This window comes from Geotrypetes seraphini, chromosome 1, assembly GCF_902459505.1.
Source record: "Geotrypetes seraphini chromosome 1, aGeoSer1.1, whole genome shotgun sequence".
NCBI classification, from domain to species: domain Eukaryota; kingdom Metazoa; phylum Chordata; class Amphibia; order Gymnophiona; family Dermophiidae; genus Geotrypetes; species Geotrypetes seraphini.
The window spans coordinates 132,568,099-132,585,326 of record NC_047084.1 but is presented as its reverse complement, the minus strand read 5'-3'; the positions used below and the strand labels follow the sequence as shown (position 1 = coordinate 132,585,326).

Sequence of the window (17,228 nt, the reverse complement as noted above, 5' to 3'; positions counted from 1 at the left end):
TCATAGGCCTGATGGGCCGCTGTGGGAGCGGACCGCTGGGCGCGATGGACCTCTGGTCTGACCCAGTGGAAGCAACTTCTTATGTTCTTAACCAGTAAGCTTCTGAGCATCAGGACCTCAGTACTATGGGTGGGTAGGCCTGGAGACTGAGAGAGAGGGTTGACCTGAGAGATAAAATGAGAGCTCTCTCTACTTCCTTGCTATTACAGAGTTTCCACACCACTACATGAAAGCATTTGGAAAGAACGGTCTAAGCTCAGGTGAAGGCGAGATCCCTTCAAGTTACAGAAAGTTTCTGGCAGCTCTGGCTTCCTGTGTGCTCAGTCCAGCTCCTATATCACCCCCTCTGTTTCAGTTTCTTAAGCAATTTTTCCCTTTTACCAACACCAGGAATCTAAAGAGAAAAATCTAAATCACTATCAAATTTACTCGATCACAAGCATGCCTCAATTACCACCACATATTATTTAGTTACAATAAAATATATAATAATAATAACTTTATTTTTTCTATACCGCCACAATCTTACGACTTCTAGGCGGTTTACAGTGAAGAGAGCTGGACAATCAGCGAATTCCAGAATACAAATGGCGAAGATGTCAGTGGAAACAGAATACAATTAGTGAGAATACACAATATCGACATGTTGTTAATAATTTTAGAAGGGGTATCTGACTAGGAGATAAATCTATCGAACAGAACTGTCTTAATTTCTTTCCGAAATGCGCTGTAAGTATTGTCTTTAACATAGCAAGATAGTAAATGACAGCAGATAAAGACCTGCACGGTCCATCCAGTTTGCCCATTAGCTATTCTCATTAGAAATACATGATTAAGTTAACTTGTCTCTTCTTTGATATTTCTGGGCCACAGACTAAAGTCCACTTAGCAATGTCCTAGGTTCCAACTGATGGAATTGCCGTGCAAGCTCACTCCAGCCTATCCAACCATCCCATGGTTTGCAGGATATCTACTGTAAAGTCTGGTCAGTAACGTTTGCATATTCCAAGTTAATGGAGTTCCCATTGATGCCCTCCACAGCCCATCCTACAACAGAAACCATACATGTTTGTCCAAGTTCTTTCATTTATACCATTTGTTTTCTAATTAGAGATCCTTTGTGTTTATCCCACGCTTTTTTTAAATTCCATCACCGTTTTCCTTTCCACTACCCTCTTTGTGGAAAAGAATATCCTAACATTGCTCCTAAGTCTTCCACCCTGCAACCTCAAGTTATGCCCTATAGTTTTACCATTTGGGGCTCCTTTTACGAAGGTGCACTACGGGTTTTACCGCGCGCACAAGCCAAAAATCTACTGCCTGCTCAAAAGAGTAGCAGCTAGTGCACGTGGCTTTTTAACACATGCTATTCCGCGTGTTAAGGCCCTAGCATGCCTTTGTAAAAGGAGCCCTTGGTTCTATATTAATACCTTTCAAGTATTTAAATGTCGGTATCATATCTCCCTTGTCCTTCCTCTCCTCTAGAGTATACATGTTTAGGTCTTCAAGTCTCTTTTCATACTTCTTTTGGTTCAAACCCCTTACTATTTTCGTCGCTTTCCTCTGGACTGCTTCAAATCTTTTTATATCCTTTGCCAGATACAGCCTCCAAAACTGAATACAATACTCCAAGTGTAGCCTCATTAATGACCAATTCAGGGGCATCAACACCTCTTTTCTTCTGTTGGTTATTCCTCTTTCTATACAACCCAGCATCCTTCTGGCTACAACCACCACCACTGCCCTATCACACTGTTTAGATGCCTTTAGATCCTCAGACACAATCACCCCTCTTCGTCCATGTTTATCAGCCTCTCACCTCCCAGCACATACGGTTCCCTTGCCAAACGTTAGACTATTCTTCTAACTTCTGTAGATCCTTTTTCATGTTGTCCACTCCCTCCAAGGTGTCCACTCTATAACAAATCTTGGTATCATCCACAAATAGGCTAACCTTATCTTCTAACCCTTCAGCAATATCGCTCACAAATATATTGAACAGAATCAGTCCCAGTACCAATCTCTGAGGCACTCCACTACTCACCTTTCTCTCCTCTGAGCGAATTTCATTAACTACCACTCTCTAGTGTCTATCCATCAACCAGTTTCTGATCCAGTTCACCACTTTGGGCCCTAACTTCAGCCCATGAAATTTATTCAAGAGCTTCCTTTGAGGAACAGTGTCAAAGGCTTTGCTGAAATCTAAGTAAATTACATCTAATGCATGTCCTTGATCCAATTCTCTGGTCACCCAGTCAAATAATTCAATCAGATTTGTTTGGCATGATTTACCTTTGGTAAACCCATGTTGCCTTGGATCTTGTAATCCATTAAATTCTAAGAATTTCACTATCCTTTCCTTCAGCAACATTTCCATTATTTTTCCAATAACCGAAGTGAGGCTTACCGGCCTGCAGTTTCCTGCTTCATCTCTGCGAAGAGGGACCACATCCGCTCTTCTCCAATCTCGCGGACCGGAAAAGACACAGAACCATGAAGGCACAGCTTCTTACGACTACTACTACTGATCATTTCTATAGCACTGCCAGATGCACACAGAGCTGTACTATATTAACCATGTAAGAGATAATCCCTGCTCGACAGAGTTTACAATCTAATCACAGACAAACAGGACAATTGGGTGAGGAATTACAGAGAGAGTGACAAAATAGATATGAGTACTTTACAGTTGGGTCAGATTTAGGAGTTAAAAGCAGCCTTGAAAAAGTGGGATTTTAGGATAGATTTGAATATTGCTAGAGACAAAGCTTGACATATTGACTTAGAGAATCTGTTCCAGGCATACCGTGCAGAAAGACAGAAGGAAGAGTCCGGAGTTGGCAGTAAAGGAGAAAGTTACAGTTAAGAGAGACCCACTAAATGGACTTCCCAGGGAAGATAGGAAGAAATAAGAGAGGAAAGATACTGAGGAGCTACAAAGTGAACACCCTTGTAAGTCAATAAGAGGAGTTTGAACTATATACGGAAGCGGATAGGGAGCCAATGGAGTGACTTGAAGAGGAGGGTAACGTGAGCATAGTGACAGTGGTAGAGTGTAAGTCATGCAGCAGAATTTTGAACAGATTGAAGGGGAGAGAGATGGTTTAGCAGAAGACCTTTGAGAAGCTGGTTGTAGTAATTTAGGTGAAAGGTGATGACAGTGTGGATAAGAGTTTTGGTAGTTTGATCAGACAGAAAAGGTCAGATTTTGGCAATATTATAGAGAAAGAAACAACAGGCTTTAGCAGTCTGCTGGATTTGTGCTGGGGAGAGATGAGTCAAAGATGACCCAGAGGTTATGAACTGATGAGAAACGGAGGATAAGAGTATCATCCACAGGTATAGAGAATGGGGGAAGAGGAGAGGTGGGTTAGGAAGAAAAATAAGAAGCTCTGTCTTGGCCATGTTTAATTTTAAATGGCAATGAGACATCCAGGCAGCAATGTTGTACATACAGGCTGAGTCTCGGACCTGGACTCCTGTAGAAATGTCAGGTGTAGAGATGTAAATCTGTGAGTCATCAGCACAGAGGTGATACTGAAAACCATGGGATGAGATCAGAGGACTAAGGGAATAAGTGTAGATGGAAAAAAGAAGAGGTCTCTGTAGCGTATCGATCAGTAGGTGGTGATCAACAGCGTCAAAACCAGTGGAAAGATAAAGAAGGATGAGGATAGAACAGAGGCCTTTGGATCTAGCCAAGAGCAAGTCATTGGAGACTTTAGCAAGGGTGTTTTCCACAGAGTGAAGAGGTCAAAAGCCCAATTGAAACAGGTCAAGAACAGCTCGAGATGAAAGAAAGTCAAGACAACGGTTGTGAATAGCACAATCAAGTAGCTTGGATTAGAAAGGGAGGAGGAAGATGGGGCAATAGTTGGAAGGCCAGGTAGGGCCAGTGAATGTTTTGGGAGTACTCAGTCATAGACTGGAGAGAGTGAAGGGGGAGGGGGCTGGAAATGAGGGCACTTTAAGCAGGGAGTTCAGTGTGGAAAAGAGACAGCAGGGGTTGGAGCCAATAGAGTTAATCAAATGGGTGTAGTAGTTTTGTTTTACAAGTGAAAGACAAACTGGAAAGAGATCACAGGAATCCAAAATGCATGAAGTCAGCATGAGTACACAATTTTAGCCAAAGAGAATCAGCTGATTGGGCACAAGAGTGTAAGTAGCAAATTTTAGAGTTCAACCAGGGCTGGGATCTGGTACCCCTCACAGAAAGTGAAATGGGAGGAATAAGGGTATCTAGGGCAGAACAAAGAATAGTATCACAGGAAGGGACAGCTTTGTCGACAGACTTGCATAACCAACCAAAACACCAAGTGGTATCATATTTTAGAAGCCTCTGAAGTGAGTCCTCACCAGTGCTCTAATTTCAAACCTGCTAAGGCTAACTATAGAAAAGCTTCAGTGGCTTCCATTCAAATTGCCAGCAAGATGGTTTCTCTCTTCAGCCAGTCAAGTTTATTTAAGAGCCTTCTAAGAAGAACCATATCAAAGACTTTGCTGAAATCTAAGTAAATTACATCTAGTGCACGTCCTCGATCCAATTCTCTGGTCGCCCAGTCAAAGAATTCAATCGGATTCATTTGGCATTAATCACCTTTAGTAAAACCATGTTGTCTAGGCTCTTATAACCCATTAGATTCTAGGAAATTCACTATCTTTTCCTTCAGCAGCGTGTCCATTATCTTTCCAATAACCAAAATGAAGCTTACTGGCCTGTAACTTCCCGCTTCATCTCTGTGATCACTTTTGTGAACAGGGACCACATCCTCTCTGCTCCAGTCCCATGGAATTTATTGAACAGATCTTTAAGTGGACACGCCAGAACCTCTCTGAGCTCCCTCAATATTCTGGAATGGATCTTTGCCAGTATCATGGCTTTGTCTACCTTGAATTTTTCAAGTTGTTTATAAACACTTTCTTCCATGAATGGTGCAGTATCCATTCCATTCTCACGTGTAACTTCGTCAGTCAATCGCGGTCATTCTCCAGAATTTTGTTAACATGAACACATGCATGAATACAGGTTGTCCAGGGAGGTACTTGGACAGAATTCCCAGGAAAGAGACTTGGGAGTTATGATCGACAAGTCAATGAAGCCATCCACGCAATGTGCAGTGGCAATGAAAAGGGCGAACAGAATGCTAGGAATGATAAAGAAGGGGATCACGAACAGATCAGAGAAGGTTATCATGCCGCTGTACCGGGCCATGGTGCACCCTCACCTGGAGTACTGCGTCCAGCACTAGTCACCGTACATGAATAAGGACACGGTACTACTCGAAAGGGTCCAGAGAAGAGCGACTAAGATGGTTAAGGGACTGGAGGAGTTGTCATACAGTGAAAGATTAGAGAAACTGGGCCTTTTCTCCCTCGAACAGAGGAGACTGAGAGGGGACATGATTGAAACATTCAAAATACTGAAGGGAATAGACTTAGTAGATAAAGACAGGTTGGTCACCCTCTCCAAGGTAGGGAGAACGAGAGGGCATTCCCTAAAGTTGAAAGGGGATCGATTCCGTACAAACGTAAGGAAGTTCTTCTTCACCCAGAGAGTGGTAGAAAACTGGAATGCTCTTCCGGAGTCTGTCATAGGGGAAAACACCCTCCAGGGATTCAAGACAAAGTTAGACAAGTTCCTGCTGAACAAGAACATATGCTGGTAGGGACTGATCTTTGATCAGAGGGCCACCGCGTGAGCGGACTGCTAGCCACAATGGACCACTGGTCTGACCCAGCGGCGGCAATTCTTATGTTCTTAAGTATTTGTTTAGCATGTTTGCTTTTTCCTCATCACTTGCCACATAGCAGTTCATAGCTTCTTTCAGTCTCACAATTCCATTTCTTGATTTTCTTCTTTCACTAATATACCTTAAAAAAAAAAGTGTCTCTCTTTTTCACATTTCTAGCCATTAATCTCTTTCTTGGCTTCTTTCAGTTTCATCCAGTATTCCTTTCTGTGCTCCTCTTCTTGAGTTGGTTTTTAAAAAAAGAAAAATATTTCATGAATGTCAACTCTTTTGCCTTTATTTTCTCTGCCACTAGTTTGGAGACCGTTTTCTTTTGTTTTTATTTATTTTCATTACATAAAGGTCGATAGTCATTTTTATTGCTCCTTTTAGCTTGAACAACTGCTTTTCCGCTGCTCTTATGTCCTTCCATCCTATCCGCTCTTTCTTCAGGTACTAAAGTCCACACGTTTGAAATGCAGGACTTTGAGTTTTTGGGGGGCTGCCTTCCACTTTAGCTGTTCTATCAAACCAAACTGTTTGATGATTGCTACTGCTCAGGTGGGTACCCACCTGGACATTAGAGACACTTTCCCCAGTTGTGAGCGTCAGATCCAGTATTGCTTTTTCCCCTCATTGGTTCCATCACCCCTTGAAGGGCATCCACATTCTCTCTACTTCTTTCCGATTCTGCAGACCGAACGCTCCAATCTGCATCTGGTAGGTAGGAATCATCCAGCAACAGCACCTCTCCTTTCGTTCCCAACTTTTGGATATCTACAACAAGATCTTTATCAATTTGCTGCAATTGAGTTTTATATTTTCTTTGTTGAAATATATATTTAAAAATTACTGAAGAAAAGAGTAACATATTTAGGTGCCCAAATTTACACCAGCTATTGACTAAATCATGCACAAATGGGCATCCAGATGCTATTAGAAAAAGTTAGCCCTTTATAGAGCAGTTGCAAGGGTGAAAAGCCAGCATGTAAAATACAAAACAGAATAACAAATGTGTGATGTATGGACACATGTAATGTGTATAGTAATTCTTCCACAGTGTTTATTTCTACAATATACACCCTACCTCAAAACCCTCAAACAAAGCCCTCTTTCTACTCTACCAGCTTATTTCCCTGACATAAATTAACTCAATTATAAGTTTAAATACTGTCAAATAATTTTGTGCCAAGATTTATAGTGCTGTCTCATTAAGTACTTTCAAGCATGAGAAGTCAAACACACAAATCCAATTACCATTTCAACTGCAATTCAGAAAAAGCAAACAAAAGCAAGCAATGCAGACTGTGTTTCAGGAGCAACGCTCAGTCATGCATGTTACACATATGCAGTCATGGCTAACTTTCCTTCAAACAAGGACAATTATTTCCATTAATTCTGGAGCATGAAGTACCCTCCCAGCCGTCAGCAACAAATGATCTGGGATTCAAACAAAGGAAAAATTTGCAAAAACATTAGACAAGCCTTGGATACTGGCCAGAAGCTCCAAGAATGTTCAGAAGTGCAGACAAGATGTGGTTAGCTCCACTCTTGATAGTGACAGACTTTCAAAGGCTTCCTGAGAGTGCTGTGACAAAACAAAATTGCTAGCTCCATTATTTTGAAAAGTCAGAACTAAGTAGGGATTTCAGGAGAAGCAAAGCCAGTTCAATTTTTCATGACATCAATACACTTTAAATAATTTTTAAAGTTTTGTACAGCTGACTACTTGTTTTACTGTAAAAGTAGTATTGTCAAACAAAACTGAGGAATTAAAGACTATGTTGCAGTAGGTGGCATTAGGCATATATGACCCAGAATACTCAAAACATAATTATCTGGAAAGGATGTAGAACAGTGGAGGAAAACCAGCAACAAGAATTCAATATAACAACAACAAAAGAGCCTGGGTTGCCATACTGGGACAGACTGAAGGTCTTTCAACCCCAGTATCCTGTTTCTAACTTTCTCTTTGCCAAATGAAGACGTTTCATCCTGATTTCAGTCCTTAGACACTGTAATAATCCATTATAGTATTCACAATTAATGGCTTTTCCCTTTTTCAGATAGTCAATAAAAATTATCCTGTGGAAATGACAAAATATGGTCACCATCTCCTTCTCAGCAGATGAAGCCATTTTCACTTTTGCTTTGTTTCAGGAGTGTAGTGACGAGCCCAAGTCTCATCCACAGTCACAAAATGTCATAAAAAGTCATTCTCTGTGACAGATTAAGGGGTTTTCCCTCCTCCATGCAAATATTATAACCCCAGGCAGCAGGGTACGCTAATCAGAAAGAGGATGGACTACATGTCCCAGAATACCCTGAATTTTGGGGCTCAGTGCTGAGTCAGAAGGGCGGGACTCAGCTGCCCAGACATTGATCAAGGAGGAGGAGTTCTCAAGGGAAGAGAAAGGAACTCCCCAGTTTTTACTAAATGTGGGCTGAGGCAGAAGCCGACTGAACTTGAGCTGAGAAAGAGACTGTCCAGGCACGACATTTGCTATATTCAGGTTGTGGATTGCATTAAATTAGTGTTTGAGGCAAAACTATATGTGTGAACCAGCTCTGTTACATTTTCATTGCGCTTAAAATGCTCAAAACATGTTTCTCAAAACGACCAAACACGGCATCCATCGCGCACTCAACTTCCTCACGCCTAAATATTCTCCTAGGATGGTGTGTATACAGCATTTTCTAACGAAATGCCAGCAGACTCTGCTATCTCATTTAGGGTCAATCAGCAATTTTCCATCATGATTCAGTGAATTTCATCAACCATTTCATCGGTTGTTGCTTTTTTGGGGGGATATCCGGAACATTCTTCATCAACAATGCTTGCATGGTCATATTTAAAATTCAGCAGCCCAAGCATTTACCATTGAAAATGAAGGAGACATATCACTGGACACTGCATCTAACTCGGATTTAATTTTGGTAGGCAATTTTTCCTTCAAATGAAGGACTTTTATCACAGTGCAATACTCAATTTTGTTTATTTTTTTTATAAAGTGGAGGCTGACAAGACAAAAATAGATGTCAGATTAACTTGAAAATCTAGCCACAGATGTTTGTCAATACCATCCACTGGACAGCTATAGAAATGTGATGGTAATCTTGCTCTTTCTTTTCAATTGACCCTCGTACAGGTAATTTTTTGGTACCCTGAGCAATGGAGGAATAATAGACTTCTCAGGGTTACAAGGCGCAGCAGCTCTACCACTAGGCTACTACTTACCTCCTTGGACAATGCCTTGCCTGGTATCCTGCGGTTTTGTATGGGGTGGATGAATTTTAAGAAAATGCTGAAAACTCAATTATTTGCCAAAGCCTTCTTATGCTAAGATATATTTCAGTTGATAATCGCCTTTTAGATTTAAAGCTTGTTTGTACTTCTGAATTGATTGAACTTGTGCTCTATCCCTATTATAACAGGGACGATTAACAATGTTGTCTTGACATGTCTATGTTACATGTAATAATCGGAGGGAAACAAGATTTTATGTATGTGATATGGAAACCGCATAGTTGTATGTGGTATATAAATGTTTTAATAAATAAATAATAAGTTAAAGTGAAACACTGAGGTAAAAACGCCACTTTCGGATGTGCACTGTGTCTCCATTCCAAACTTAAAGTGCTGCAGGACTATTGTCTGTGAGGTCTGCGGTTTGTCTTTCTAGATAGTGGGTCTACCGACCTGATTGAGAATAGAGAGGACCGTTGGTCCTGAATTTGGAAAGTTTGTTGGTAGCACAAAATTTAATTTTGGCATTTGGACACAATATTTAATTCTGATGGGGAAGTCGGTGGTCACATTAATTTTTAAATTCTGTCAGAAAAAAGGGTGTGTATGTGGAAACTTTTAGATGGAGGGTGAAGGTGTTTTTCCTCGGCCCCAGTCCTTATCCAGTTTTCTATACCCCAGGGGTTTGAAGCAGCTAGGTAACCGGTCTTTCACATATGTGAGTGTAGGCGGGAAAAGACAGTGACAGCATGCCACTGGAGCTGCTATTCTGCCTGTGTGCTGAGCCCATGAGACAAACCACCTGGGTGCTTTTGACACACTGCTCTACAGGAACACTCTACTACAGCTTTGGATTTTCCTCCATATTACTTCCTGACTTTGTCAATCCCCCCAGGTCTCTCTTTTTTCCTGGTAAGTCATGACTCTCATTTCCTTTTCAATTGTACGCCTCCTCCCCAAGGTCTGTTACATGTCCAATCACTCGTAATGATCATTCCATTGTTTGTTTCACAACTGGACTGCTCCCTCCCCAATACTCCAGAAGTCTACCAACCTCCAGTCTACTTATAATAATAATAATCATCATCATTATAGTAACTTTATTTTTATATACCGCAATACCATAAACAATTCAGAGTGGTTTATAGAGGAAGAGACTGTGTATGGTAAATTATGATCCATAAGAACATACGAATAGCCTTACTGGGTCAGACCCATGATCCATCAAGCCCAGTAGCCCGTTCTCATGGTGGCCAATCCAGGTCAATAGTACCTGGCCAAAACCCAAGGAATAGCAACATTCCATACAGAACCTCAAAGAGTAGCAAGATTCCGCAACCCCAGAGAGTAACAAGATTCTAGAATCCCAAAGAGTAGCAACATTCCATGCTACCGATCCAGGGCAAGCAGTGATTCCCCCCATGTCTTTCTCAATAACAGACTATGGACTTTTCCTCCAGGAACTTGTCCAAACCTTTCTTAAAACCAGATACGTTATCCACTCTTACCACATCCTCTGGCAATGCGTTCCAGAGCTTAAGTATTCTCTGAGTGAAAAAAATTTTCCTCCTATTGGTTTTAAAAGTACAGTCAAACCTCGGTTTGCGAGTAACCCGGTTTGCGAGTGTTTCGAAACACGAGCAAAACATTCTCACAAAACGTGTCTCGCAAACCAAGTGTTGACTCGATTTGCGAGCACCCCCCCCCCGATAACCGGCATCGCTCCCCCCCCCCCGCTCGCAAAGGGCCCCCTCCCGCTCGAATCGGCACCCCCCCCCGCGAGAACAGGAACCCCCCGCCCGACCAACTTTAACTCACCCCCTCTTTGGCACCGGCACGCAGCCCACAAGAGCCGGTGCCGCTTGAAGATCTTCTTCCCAGTCTCTGCCGGCTTTGAGCATGCATCTGCGCATGCTCAAGCCCTTCTAATTCTCCCTCACCGAGAATCTCGGCGAGAGAGAGAATTAGAAGGGCTTGAGCATGTGCAGATGCATGCTCAAAGCCGGCAGAGACTGGGAAGAAGAAGATCTTCAAGCGGCACTAGCACCGGCACGTTAAAGTTGGTTGGGGGGGGGGACTTTGCGAGCGGGGGGGGGGGGGAACAGCGCCCTGGCCTCGGGGTGGGGGGGGAACGTATCAAAGCGAGTTTCCATTATTTCCTATGGGGAAACTCGCTTTGATAAACGAGCATTTTGGATTACGAGCATGCTCCTGGAACGGATTATGCTCGTAATCCAAGGTACCACTGTATTTTCCTGTAACTTCATCGAGTGTCCCCTAGTCTTTGTAATTTTTGACAGAGTGAAAAATCGATCCACTTGTACCCGTTCTACTCCACTCAGGATTTTGTAGACTTCAATCGTATCTCCTCTCAGCCGTCTCTTTTCCAAGCTGAAGAGCCCTAACCATTTTAGTCTTTTCTCATACGAGAGGAGTTCCATCCCCTTTACCATCTTGGTTGCTCTTCTTTGAACCTTTTCTAGCGCCACTATAACTTTCTTGAGATAAGGAGACCAGAATTGAACGCAATACTCCAGATGAGGTTGCACCATGGAGCGATACAGGGGCATTATGACATTCTTAGTCTTGCTCACCATCCCTTTTTTAATAATTCCCAGCATCCTGTTTGCTTTTTTGGCCGCTGCCGCACATTGGGCAGAAGGTTTCATCATATTGTCTACAATGATACCCAGATCCTGTTTTTGGGCACTAATCCCCAAAGTGAACCCTAGCATCCAGTAACTATGATTCAGGTTATTCTTCCCAATGTGCATCATTTTGCATTTGTCTACACTAAATTTCATCTACCATTTGAACGCCCAGTCTTCCAATTTCTTAAGGTCCGTCTGCAATTTTTCAACAACTTTGAACAAGTTTAGTGTTATCTGCAAATTTAATTACTTCACTCATCATTCCAATTTCCAGATCATTTATACATAAGTTAAATAGCACCGGTCCCAGTAGACCCTTGTGGCACTCCACTGTTTACCCTCTTCCATTGAGAAAAATGACCATTTAACTCTACCCTCTGTTTTCTATCCAATAACCAATTCCTAATCCACAACTGAACTTTGCCATCTATCCCATGACTCTTTAATTTTCTCAGGAGCCTCTCATGAGGAACTTTATCAAAAGCTTTCTGAAAATCTAGATACACTATATCAACTGGCTCATCTTTATCCAAACCTTTTCCTAAACATAGATCACCTTCTGAAGCTACACACCCAATTATCTTTCTTGATTTATTTACACAGATCTTCAAGATGTTACTTCCCTTCCTCCCCAACCCAGCTCTGATATGTGCTATGTGTTTGCCTGCTGGTGATGAACTTTCACGGATTTGACACGTCATCATCTTTGTGCGCACGTTTTCCATGCATATTCATTGTGCATTAGGTGATATGTGCTAAATTTGCTGTACAAGTTTTCTGCACATATAATTTGAGTACATAAAGCTTTCTGAGCATGATGACATATCAGGTTATGAAGACCCTATTCTTCTGCACCTTAATATGAGCTTTGTGAAAATTTTGCATGCTAGAAGTTTTAGCAAGGTTTCTATTTCTCTGCACTCACAAGCTCCCCCACCATTTGCTCTAAGGTTTCTACATTTAGCTTGAATATGTGATGAAGTGTTGCGTAAAGAAATATCCCTAGCAATGAAGTGTCATGAGATGAAGTATTGTGTGATGAAGTTATCAGCAAACCAGCAGGGTTGGCTAATCTGGGGACTCCACTGAGCAGTTCATTTGATGTGGTTTAGCTGGATTTCAGTTATTACTTTTCTGCTTGTACTTATCTAAGTAAATTAACATGACAACTAAACTACAGTACATCGCTTAGCATGCCCTTCAGGAACAAGGTCAATATTACAAATTTCTTATAGGTATATAAGAACACAAAAATAGCCATATTGGGTCAGACTAATGGTCAGTATCCTGTTTTCAACAGTGGCCAATCCAGGTCACAAGTACCTGGCAGAAACCCAAATAAAGTAGCAATGGCTGGGAGGGTGTAAATGGACTAGAGTGAGTTTTGACAGAGACTGCAGTAAGAACATAAGAATTGCTGCTGCTGGGTCAGACCAGTGGTCCATCAGTCCCAGAAGTCCGCTCATGCGGCGGCCCTTAGGTAACAGACCAGTGCTCTATTTGAGTCTAGCCTTACCTGCATATGTTCTGGTCAAGCAAGAACCTATCTAACCTTTTCTTGAATCCCTGAAGGGTGCTTTTCCCTATAACAGCCTCTGGAAGAGCGTTCCAGATTTCTACCATTCTCTGGGTGAAGAAGAACTTCCTTACATTTGTACGGAATCTATCCTCTATTAACTTTAGTGAGTGCCCTCTCGTTCTCTTCACCTCGGAGAGGGTGAACAATCTCCACTTCTAATATTCTGAAGGCCCTGGTGACGCTTCGTGAGGGCAGGAGTCGTGGGGACGACGACCTATTGATCAGTTTAGATGCGGAGAAGGCCTTTGATAAGGTCCTAGCCTTATCTCTTTTGGATCCTAGGACAGTATAGTATTACCGGCCAGTTCCATGCCTGGATTGTTAGTCTTTATACTGCCCCAACCGCTCAGTTGCTCATTAATAAGCGGCGTACGGCCTCCTTTCCTCTATTGTAGGGGACGAGACAGGGCTGCTCTTTATTCCCCCTTTTGTTTATTCTTTCGCTGGAACCCTTGGCTAGTAAGATATGGGATTCCCCTGAGATTACGGGCATTTGGGTTGGACTGGAAGACTGTAAGATAACCGTTTGCAGATGACATGCTGCTCTTTGTCGGCAATGCTCGGGTGTCCATCCCTCTCCTGACTAATCTTATTGCCCTTTATGGGACCTTTTTGGGCCTGTGTATAAATTTAAGCAAGTCTGAGGCCTTGTCCGTGACGTCCCCTTGTGCTTCACGCCTTCTGCCTGCTTTCCCCTTTCATTGGGCTGTGGGAGAACTCAAGTATCTTGGGATTTTTTTCAGTGCGGATTGGGCTCGTGTGTATCATTGCAACATATCAGATAAGCTCAAACAGTTTCGCGACTATTGTCTTCATTAGGGGGAGCTCCCCCTGTCTCTATCGGTCAGGGTTGCATTGGTTAAAATCCTTCCCATATATTGTATCTGAAAAAAAACTCCTATATAATGTACTCTAAATTAATTTTCCTATGTACTGTTTTCCTGCCTTCTTCTATTCTATGTTTCTAGCCTAATTAATTTATTTTTCTCAAGTACTTTAGCAAGATTGTGAGCCTTTGGGACAGTCAGGGAACTCTAAGTACTTTTTCTTATTTTATTAATCTTACTTAATTGCATCTCTTCTGTATCTACTGTAAACCGCTTTGAACCTCACGGTATAGCGGTATACAAGAAATAAAATTATTATTATTATTATTATTACTAAGTCAATTCCCTTCAATATTTTGAATGTTTTGATTATGTCCCCTCTGTCTCCTCTTTTCAAGGGAGAAGAGACCCAGTTTCTCCAGCCTCTCACTGTACGGCAACTCCTCCAGTCTAGAGAGCTGCACGGGAACGGGGACGACGGGAATCCCGCGGGACCCGCGGGGATCCCGCTTGTTCCCCCTTCGGGTCGCAGGGATCCCGTGGGGACGCCCCCTAGGGTCGCGGGAATCCCGTGGGGACGCCTCCGAGGGTCGCGGGAATCCCGTGGGGACGCCTCTGAGGGTCGCAGGGTTCCTGCGGGGTTGGATGGGAGGCTCGTCTTCTCCCTACCTGCCCTGCCGCAGCACACAGCCGTTCGGAACGGAAGTCTTCCACGATGTCAACGTTGACGTCGGAGGGAGGGCTTAAGATGTAAAAGGATGGAAGTGGTGGAAATTAAAAAAAAAAAATCGAACTATTTTAAGCGAAAACTTTAGCAATTAACACTTAATGCAAAAGAGAACAGAACTAGAATTTTAAAAAAGAATACATGACAAAAGAGAACGTTCAGTGGATGGAAAGGAATGAAAGTAAAACCAGAAAGTATGGGCCGAGATGATGTTGTAGCTGAGAAACATGGAGAGAATAGGAGCTGTCAGCAGTTTCTATGTCTGTGGTATCACTACATGTGGAATTAATTGCAATAAATAAACTTATAACAACATAGCCTTTGACTCTTTTTTTTTTGAGGTTCAGGCTGCAACAAAGAGACAGGGCTTGGCCCAATCAGTAGAAAAATAATCTTGATCTCTCTTTAAAGTTGGAGTGTGGACTAGATATTTTGCTCATGAATTAATGAAATTGCTGAGGTTTTTGCAACAATCGATTGGACAGAATGCAATTTAACCATTTTCTAGAACAGTGTTTCTCAACACGTGGTACGCGTACCCTTAGAGGGACATGAGACGCTTGCTGGGGTACACAGCACTGGCCGCTGCCAAGGATATTGCCTGCCAGCCTGCCAAAGCCGCCACCAAGGATCCCTCCTTCCTGCCCCTCCACTCACATGTTGAAGCCGCTGCCAGCAATCCCTCCTTCATACCCTCCACCCTCCTCTCAAAGCCACTGTTGGAGATCTTTCCTTCCCGTCCACCCCTCCACTGAAGCCGACCCAGAGGGCTTCCTTCCGTCAGAGCTGATGTCAGAGGAAAGCCTTCTGGGTCAAGGGGGGAGGGTTCCCAGTTACCTTCTTCTTCCTTCAGCGGCTCTCGTTGCAGAGACGCACAGGCAGCGATTCACATGCTATTACGTAGCTGACCCAGAAACCTTCTCTCCGACATCAGAGTTGATGTCAGAGGGAAGGCTTGTAGGTCAGCCACGTGGAGCTCATGAATCGCTGCCTGTGCGTCCCTACAATGAGTGCTGCTGAAGGCAGAAGGAGCGAGTGAGGCTCGAGCAAGTAAGGGAGAGAGGGGACATGATCTGGAAGAGCTGAGTGACCTGACTGGATGCAGAACCACGTAGCACATCCAAAGGAAGTTGAGCACCACATCCAAAGCTGGATACTTGTCACTTACTATAGAGTCAGTGGAGACATGCCCCAGATGCAGTGATGTCACTGTGCTAGATAACCAGGAGAAACACCCCACAGGCACGGGTGGAGGTACACCACATAGTGTGCTTGCCCCACAGACAGTGATGCAGTCATGATTGAAGATCAGAGATGAAAGCATGAATGCTCCAAAGACAGAGGTATATTTGAAGGCTAGAGAAGCCAGTGCACTCATCCTCCCCTCCCCCACCCCACCCCAATAAGCGATGGATGTAGTCTCGAAAGTTTGAGATAGTAATGTGCCTGCTCTACTTCTAGAGAGGGACCATGCCTGGAGGATAAAGATGACATATGCTCATCCTATATGGAACATACCTGAAGGACAGAGTTGGCACTACACATGATCTACAGTCAGAGGTGGAGCCATACCTAAAGGCTAGAGATGACAGCATGCTTGCTCTACATCCAGAGATGGAGTCATGCCCAAAACCTAGAGATGAGAGCATGCTGGTTCAACATCCAGAGATGGAGCCATCCTAGAGATGACAACGTGCTCACTCTACACCCACAGATGGAAGCATGCCCACTCCACAGTCAGAGACAGAGCTATGCCCAGAAGCTAGACCAGTCAGAGCACCCGTTCTACATCCAGGAGATGGAGCCATGTTCCAGGCTAGCAATAGAAACACACCCATCCACACCCAGATATAAAGCTACAACCCAGAACCAGAGAAGATAGCATCCGAGAGCCCGAGACCACACCTAGAAAAGGAGGAAAACTCCTCACCGAGAACCACAGCAGTCTCTACTCCCACAGAACGCAATGCACTCTATAGAAACATAGAAACATGAAGACAGATAAAGGACAAATGGCCCATCCAGTCTTCCCATGGCACATCCAGTTCAGGATCAGCTACATGCGCAAACTGAAGAAGGGAGAAAAAAAACCACCATTTGAGATGAAACAACCTCTGAGGCTCAGAGCAGAAAGAGCAGCCAACTACCGGAATAGAAACCAGACAAAAGGCTGCTCTACCTCCATTGATGAAACTATTCGAAGACCCAGCACGGGCAGCTAAACCCAAAACACAGGGACCATCCCCCATGCCGAAATGAGGCACTGCTCAGGCCTTCAAGAGGAAACAACACTCCAGTGTTGGGCAGGTTACAGCCTGAGCTCTGAAATCTCAAGTGAAATCTGAGGGATATGTATGTGCTGGGAGGCAAGAGGCTGATATGCGCAGATGGGGAGAGGGGCCTTGGGGTGATGGTGTCTGAGGATCTGAAGGTGACAAGGTGGATGCTAGGCTATATAGAGAGGATGC

At 43.3% G+C, this 17,228-nt stretch overlaps 1 protein-coding gene across 4 annotated transcripts in view; it reads right to left on the bottom strand.

Annotated features, from left to right (window-relative positions):
* Nucleotides 1–17,228, bottom strand: part of FAT4 (FAT atypical cadherin 4) — a 320,456-nt gene that overhangs the window by 144,417 nt on the left and 158,811 nt on the right. Inside the window, exon 1 of one of the 4 annotated variants that reach the window (XM_033938778.1) lies at nucleotides 6,303–6,368. The exons of the other annotated variants lie outside the window; for them this stretch is intronic. The gene's annotated coding sequence lies outside the window, so the exon portion shown is untranslated. Of the gene's footprint in view, nucleotides 1–6,302; nucleotides 6,369–17,228 lie in introns of those variants that run through there. 4 annotated transcript variants of the gene reach the window in all.